Source organism: Ochotona curzoniae, unplaced genomic scaffold (genome assembly GCF_017591425.1).
Source record: "Ochotona curzoniae isolate NIBS_2020 unplaced genomic scaffold, NIBS_Ocur_1.0 contig_66, whole genome shotgun sequence".
NCBI classification, from domain to species: domain Eukaryota; kingdom Metazoa; phylum Chordata; class Mammalia; order Lagomorpha; family Ochotonidae; genus Ochotona; species Ochotona curzoniae.
Genome location: NW_024466512.1, coordinates 4,233,317 through 4,241,756, shown reverse-complemented (window position 1 = coordinate 4,241,756; position 8,440 = coordinate 4,233,317).

Genomic DNA, 8,440 nt, shown 5'->3' with positions numbered 1-8,440 from the left:
TTGCATTCTAAATGGCCCCTCGGAGAGCCCCCTCCTAAGGCGAGGCTCCCAGGGGGCCCCCCCCCCCGACAGTCAGATCATCAACGTTCTTTGGCAGCCAAGATGCACAAAGAGCTTCATCGATTTCATACTTGGGTTTTTCCAAAACAATTCATAACACCCACCCTGATGAAGTTCAGCCAACGTGAGCCCTCCCGACCAACCCCCACGAGAGAAGGTTCCAGCACAGGCGCGTGCATGGCCTGTCTCTCCCCTACCTGCAGACCATTAGAAGAATGAGATTTGTAATGTAGATGAGGCTGGTACTTTGGCCCAGTGTTGACAGACAAGGGGAAGATTCCAGGGAGAAATGCCACAGCAGCAAATGAATATAAATGATGCTTTTCCACTTGTGCGCTTACAAAACGCCTTTTGTACCAGGATCTCAAAGCCGCTCCAGGAAGCCCGGTTTTGACCAGCGTTTTCATGCAGGGGCAAGCGGGAATAGTCAGAGCTTGCCTTGTCGTCTGTGATAAGAAAGAGCCCCAAGTCTGGGGCTGTTTGAAAATGCCGTGCTCTTGCCTTCTGGGGAGTAAACAAAAGTGCACAGATGGGTACTGACATCTGTGGGTTCCGGCTCCACTTCCTGGCAAGAGAAAAATGTAAATAAATATGTAAAAAAGTATCATGTGTGGCTAACACCCGTGGTCTAGCCGGTGGGCACCACCGCCCTGCCCAGTGCTCACACGTGGTGGCTTCTGTCCCCGAACCTTGTGGCAGCAGCTCACCCAGGCAGTGGCTGTCCCAGAGGAGGTGTCAGAGCGACGCCCGGGAGAATGGCCTGGGGAGCAGCTTCTCCCCATCATGCACCAGCTTCCTTGCAAAGATTAGTGCCAAGTGGTGGGTCTCTGCACAGGCCTGGCCCTGTCTGGGAAGGGTCCTGCGGCAGGCGGGTCTGAAGGTTCCTACAGGGGCTGCTTTCCTCATCACCGTAAGCTTAAGGAGCACAGCAGCACCCGGCTCCGGCCATTCAAAAGGCAGATGCTGGGGACTTGGGAGGCTCCTGGGGTTCTTCCAGACCAGCGTCTGGCCCTGCTCCACTCACAAAGGGTTTATGAAGGAATCGGAGTTCACCATGTCCCCAGAAAGGAAGCCGCCCTATGCAGGCGAAATGACTCCTAAACAGCTTCAAATACCTTGCCTAAACGCTATTAATCGCCAAACAGTGATGACGTCATAATTGGCCAATAAACAAGGCAGCTGAGAGTGGTGGCCGAGAGTCTTGCTATGACATTGGAAAAGCACAAGCGTTTGACCTTGACCGATGTGTCTAGGGATCTCAACTCTAGTGATGGTCAAGTACAGACAGCTAATTTGTTCACTGACACCTCACTGACGCTGACTTAGAGACTGCCACCACGTGAAACAGCCTTTCTAAAGCTGGTGGCCTATAAATGCTTTGACTCAACATCATCAAAAATATTTTAGGGCCCAGCACGGTAGCCTAGTGGCTGAAGTCCTCACCTGCACACACCAGGATCCCATATGGATGCCGGTTCTAATCCTTGCGGCCCCACTTCCCACCCAGCTCCCTGCTTGTGGTCTAGGAAAGCAGTCGAGGACAGCCCAAAGCCTTGGGACCCTGTGCCCATGTGGGAGACCCAGGGAGGCTCCTGGCTCCTGGCTTCAGATTGGCTCAGCTCCAGCCATTGTGGCTACTTGAGGAGTTAGCTAGCGGACGGAAGTGCTTCCTCTCTGTCTCTCCTCTCTGTATATCTGACTTTCAGTAAAAATAAATAAATCATATATATATATATATATGCACAAACACATATATAATCTTTCTGAACAGGTAACCCCAGTACATTTATTCATGATGTACTAACACATGGATGTAAAAGCACCAGAGTAAAATAACTTTAATATGAAGCAAGCAATATTTAAAAATATTTTCACTTCTTGAATACAAGATAATCCTGTTCTCCCTATTATTTGGGTTTTTTTTTTTAGATTTATTTTATTTTTATTGCAAAGTCAGACATACAGAGAGAGGAGGAGAGAGAGAGAAAGATCTTCCGTCCGATGATTCACTCTCCAAGTGACCACAATGACTGGTGCTGAGTCAATCCACAGCCAGGAGCCAGGAACTTCCTCCAGGTCTCCCACACAGGTGCAGGCTTACAGATGCCGGAAGTTACACAGGCAGATGCCCCATCCTCTAGTTCAGTGTCTAAACAGCCACAGTAGCTGGCTGGGCCAGGCTAAAGCCTGGAGCATCGTCTGGGTCTCCCACGTGGATGCAGAGGGCCAAGGACTTGGGCCATCTTTTAACTGCTTTCCCAAACAGATTTGGAGCAAGGCCCTTCTTGGACACTCACACTGCAGGTGGGAGGTTAATCCGTTACACCACCACCGGGTTCCTACCTCATGCTTTTCAAAAGAAAGTAAAGACTTGAATAGATTTTTATTCTTAAGACTCTCAGTGGGACATTTTGTGATATAAAGATTTGAATTTTGTTTCCAAGTTAAGCTTTACACTTGATTTTAATGGCTCCCATAATTAATTCATAAAGATTAAAAAGAATTGGACATATTTCATGGTTTCAGGGCTCAGCAAGTCAAGCTTCTCCTTTCATTTGTGCCCGTGAAGGATGCAAAGATTTTACTTGAAATCTGGGTCCAAGTCCCTCGGGCAGCCCGTCAGCCTCTCAGCAGACAATTCAGAAGCGGCAGTGAGCAAAGCGGTCTCCAGCTCCTTGTTTCACATGCGATTTGTTTTCTCACACTGGAAGAGGAGAGGTCGATACACTGTTGTCATGGAACTAAATTGAAGACAGGATGTGTAACAGATAGGAACCAGGAACCACCGCGCTGGCAGCCGGAGTAACAGTGAGTCCTGCAGGCCTCCTGGGGTAACAAATCCCTTGGCGATTGACAAAGGGGGCAGTCCGGGCTCGCTGCACAGGCCAAGCAGTGGGATCCAAGGACACAGCTAAATGCAGGCAGGATTTGCCCCAGACCCTGCCAGGGTGGCCACCGTGGCGCAGGGCTATACTGCCTCTGCCCTCCCCGCCTCGCACCATCACTCACTGGAAACTCCTCAGTACACAAAACAGTCCTTCTCCATCAGGAAGATCTCCACAAAAGGTCAGGAATTCCAGTCTCTGAATTAAGAGTGTAGACACAAGGCAAGATCTATCTATACACACATATACATATATATATATATACACGCAATATACATCACATTTGGCAATTTAAAAAAAAAATCTCAAAACGTTGGAACGATTTCCAAGTATCTATTTTCAAATAAGCTCACTGCATGGGATAAGGCTCTTCTGAGAAGCAGATGCCTCCCTGCTCACTGCCACCACACCACCTTCGTCTGCAAGGAAAGGATTAAGCCTGCTTCTGTGGCACTTGCTTCTAAGTAGCATCCTAATGACAGCTACTTGTCATCACAGCAAGATGAGAAAACGTGTTAAAATGCTCTTTTAGAAGAAAACCCAGCCACTCATTTGTACCGGATTCTTGTGAGAGCTTTGTCACAGAGGGTCTGTGCTCTTGGGGCGGGGTGGCAGTAAGACGTTTCTAGATCATTCCGAAAGAGATTCTCCAAAAGCCTTGCTTTGTCTTTACGTGTCACCATGGGCCTGGCACGCAGCAAGTAGCCGGTCTGGGCCGCTAGTCGCAGGTGCTGGATCACACAGCGGTCAAGGCAAGCAGGCCCTCCTCAGGCACTCACCCCTTCATCTCAGATCCCAAGTGTGCCCAGAAAAGGTGGCAGTGATGCTTGCTTGCCAGCTGGTTCACAGTTCATCACCATGCCAACTGGCAGTGTGTCCAGGAAAGCTGCTTTACCAGCCAGTGTCTCTAGTAAAGATGGCATGGGCTATCTTGATGGTACCTGCACGTGTCGGAGACTTGCTCATTAATGTTTCCTTGAGACCCTGGTTTAACCTAGCATCCTGTATTTTACCCGGCAGGCCTAGGTGCAAAGCTCTGACAACATGGGCCGCAGAACTCAATGAGCAGGAAGACTGGCACCCCTCCGCATGTTGAGTTAGTAATACTAACTGCCTTTCGCAGATTTTAAAAAGGAAACAGCAGCTCCAGTTCCTCCCATAGCCCCTAACCGATTCTCTCGGGAGACCGCTGGCCCAGGGTGTGTGAGGGACGCACTGTGACCAGAGGGCCGGGCGCCTGGGCACGGCTTCAGGATGCCTCCCCCCAGTTCCTCGGACGATTCTGAAGCAGATGAGCCGGAGCTTTTGTGAGCCACCCACGTCAGAGACCTGGACAACAGCCCCAGCTTTGCTACCTGCTGGCTTTTTTTTTTTTTTTTAAAGAATCTATTTTTATTTGAAAGGCAGATTTTACAGAGAGGAGGAGAGGGATCTTTTATCTGCTCATTTGCTCTCCAAATGGCTGCCACTGCCAGAGCCGAGCCAGGGACTTCTGCTGGGTCTCTCACACAGGTGCAGTGGTCCACGACCTTGAGCCATGATCCACGGCTTTCCCAGGACATACGCTGGATCAGGACTGGAACTGGCACCCACATGGAACACCAGCGGGGCAGGATAAGGATTAGCCTGCCGCCGTGCCATCATGCCAGCCCCTACCTGCCAGCTTTGACGGTGTTCAACAAGTCACTCTAGTTCTCTTTGTTGAACTGTGTTACTCTGAACTAAAGAGGAGGGGATTGGCTCCAATAATCTCAAATCCCTTTACCAGCTCCGAGTCCTAGAGCAGGAATCTGAAACTCAGACTCTCCCAGGGTGCAACAAGATGACAAACAGGGCTGGGTAGGTGGGAGACATTTGGTTGGGGCGGGTGGAGGGAGGACTCACAGTGCATCACAGACATCAGACCCCAGAGGCTGCCTGAGCGAAGAGCAATTTGAAGTTTGCCATCCCCCCCCGGCAGAGCTGGAGGAACTGTGGGTGCACTGGACACCCCGACTCTGAGCAGCACCTTTGCAGTGGATGAGCCTCACCCACGTTTGGCTGACAGGCTCTCGAATGCTGCACTATAGGAACTCCAGATTGGCTGGGGCCTCACGGAAGTCCTCCTGCGAGCTGGACGATGGTTCACCTAGGAATTGCTTTAGAACAAACTGCGTGTCATCACCGACTTCAATCAGTGACGCAGACACTGCGGGATCTTGGAATCACTTCATCAAACGTGTTTAGCTTTGATTTTGGAGATTAAAATATCTCGAGGTCTACAACGCTGTCTCATGTCTCAAACACCTTGAAAGGCAATTTGAGAAGCCCATCAGCCCATTGTCCTCCCCACACCGCCAGAGGACTCCCCACACCGCCAGAGGACTCCCACACTGGAGGACTCCCCACACTGGAGGACTCCCCACACCGCCAGAGGACTCCCCACACTGGAGGACTCCCCACACCGCCAGAGGACTCCCCACACTGGAGGACTCCCCACACCGCCAGAGGACTCCCCACACTGGAGGATTCCCCACGCTGCCAGAGGACTCCCCACACTGGAGGATTCCCCATGCTGCTGGAGGACTCCCCACACTGGAGGACTCCCCACACTGCCAGAGGACTCCCCACACTGGAGGACTCCCTACGCTGCTGGAGGACTCCCCACACTGGAGGACTCCCCACACTGCCAGAGGACTCCCCACACTGGAGGACTCCCCACACCGCCAGAGGACTCTCCACACTGGAGGACTCCCCATGCTGCCGGAGGACTCCCCATGCTGCCGGAGGACTCCCCACGCTGCCAGAGGATTCCCCACACTGGAGGACTCCCCACGCTGCTGGAGGACTCCCACACTGGAGGACTCCCCACACTGCCGGAGGACTCCCTATGCTGGAGGACTCCCCACACCGCCAGAGGACTCTCCACACTGGAGGACTCCCCATGCTGCGGGAGGACTCGAGGCGTTTGGTCGGTTGGCATGTGCCTGTGCACAGACAGGGCAGGAAGTACCCACAGGTGATCCTCCCATAAAGTGACAAGGGCATGACCAGGACGCACATGCTGGGGAAGAAAGGTGGGGCCATGGGATAAGCAAGGCGAGGGGTCAGGAGACAGCACCCTGAGAGGCGGGCAGGAAGACCTGAGGGGAGGAACGGAAATGCATTCTGGGTAGACAGAACACACCAGCGAGGACGCAGTCAAGGAGCAGGTTGCCGGAGTGGGAAAACCCTGAGGTCACAGAGCGTAGGGCGCGGGGGAGGCAGGCATGGCGTGGCACTAACTGGGACCAGGGCCAGGATCACTGTCCCAAGGGGCCCCCGGCCAGTGGTGACCGGCTACACCCCGAGTGCAGGCTAGGGATGGAGCAAGGAGCAGGCTGGCAGACACTGGCACAGTGTGAGAACAAACACGAGCGAGTATCTCACAGAATTCTGAAATGATCCATGCTTTCCCACAACATATGCCAATCACTTAAATGAGAACAATAATAACTTTTTTGAAAAGCCCATGGCATTTAAAGTGTTTCAACAGAGAAAAAGAAGAAAAAGCAGAAGTGTTTAGAGCTAGAAGTTTGTACCAACGCTATGGAGCCCAGATGCGCCCAGCCTCTCGGCCCTGGAGGATCAGGCCCCTTTCCTAGCCAAGCTGCTTCGGTGCCAGCCCTGCGTGTGGCCAGACACCTGCTGGGGTCCCACCTACAACCCTGGGGGAGGGGAGTCCTCTCTCTTGTGGTGCAGAGTCCCTACACCTTTTCCTTAAGCCTTTTCATAGGCTGTCCCCAGCATGGCTCTCTACCAAGCACCCTCTGCACAGTGCTGGGCACCTCCTGGCACAGTGCTTAGCTGGACGGAAGTTATCTCCAGCGCCCCTTTTCTCTCTGAACTGGACAGAAGCTGTCTCCAGCACCCCTTTTCTCTCTGAACTGGACAGAAGCTGTCTCCAGCACCCCTTTTCTCTCTGAACTGGACAGAAGCTGTCTCCAGCACCCCTTTTCTCTCTGAACTGGACAGAAGCTGTCTCCAGCACCCCTTTTCTCTCTGAACTGGACAGAAGCTGTCTCCAGCACCCTTTTTCTCTCTTTCCTGGGGTGCTGGGAGGGAGGGGTCTTCTGGGATGTTCTCTTATTTAGAAGAAATAAGCTCAGCCTAGCGCGATAGCCTAGTGGCTAAATCCTCTCCTTGCATGTGCCAGGATCCCACATGGGTGCCTGTTCATATCCCGGCGGCCCCACTTCCCTTCCAGCTCCCTGCTGTGGCCTGGGAAAGCAGTGGAGGACGGCCCAAAGCTTTGGGACCCTGCACCCGCGTGGGAGACCCAGAAGAGGCTCCTGGCTCCTGATCAGCTTAGCTGCAGCAGCTTGGGGAGTGAACCAGTGCACGGATCTCTGTGTATCTGCCTTTCCAACAAAATTAAGTAGTAAACTCCTGCAGACTGGACCACAGCGATGTTTAAATCCTCCTATTGAAACTGTACCAGCCAGGCTAGAGTAGAAGAGACAGACCAGAGCCCACCAGAGCCCCAAGTTTTCCCAGTTCATTCACTGGCGCTCTCCACAAACTGCCCGCAGCCCCCACCAGTGGCGAGCGCACGGACACTCAGCTGCCTCCTGCCAAGCCTCCCGCAGGGGACTCCAGCACAGGTGCACATCAGCGGCCCGCTGGCCTCCCACGCAGGGGACTCTGGCACAGGTGCACATCAGGGGGCCCGCTGGCCTCCCTCCTGTGGCCGTGTGTGCACAGTCTCTGGGGGCAGCTCCTAATGCCCCCCATAATCCCAGCAGCCCCAAGAAGTCAACTCTTGCAGGAGATGGATTCTTACATTGCACAATCCAATAACAGAATTAAATTTTGTCACATTTTACCATATTACATTTTATTATCATAACCAAAAAACACAAACATTAGAGAAAGCCTTAATGAATAAATCTTCAGGTGCTTCATCCTCTCTGAGATGTTTTTGTAGACCTGGAATCGCTTTTTTTTTTTTTTTTTTTTTTTTTTTTAGGTACCAATAAGTCTTGATTTATTCAATGTTATTTTCCCAGGGAAAGGAGAAGGGGTGGGGAAGTCAGTATATGTGTTACAAGGTGATTAGAAAAATTGAAAGTACAGCAAAAATCATCCAGTACAGGAAAAAAAAAAAATCAACCTTCAAATACACAAACCCCAGGGATGGGGTCCCCCAAGCCCAGGAGGCTTAGTCTCCTGCAAGTTAGTAATGTGGAATCGCTTTTAAAACTGGGGTACTAGGGCCTGATACAGTAGCGTAGTGGCTGGAGCCCCTGCCTTGCACGCACAGGGATCCATATGGGTGCTGGTTTATGCCCCAGCTGCTCCACGTCCCTTCCAGCTCCCTGTGTGTGGCTTGGGAAAGCAGTCACGGATGGCCCAAAACCTGTGTGGGAGACCCAGAAGCTCCTGGCTCCTGGCTTCAGGTCAGCACAGCTCCAGCCGTTGCAGCCACTTGGGGAGTGAACCAGCAGACGGCAGACCTTTCTGTTTCTGCTTCTCTC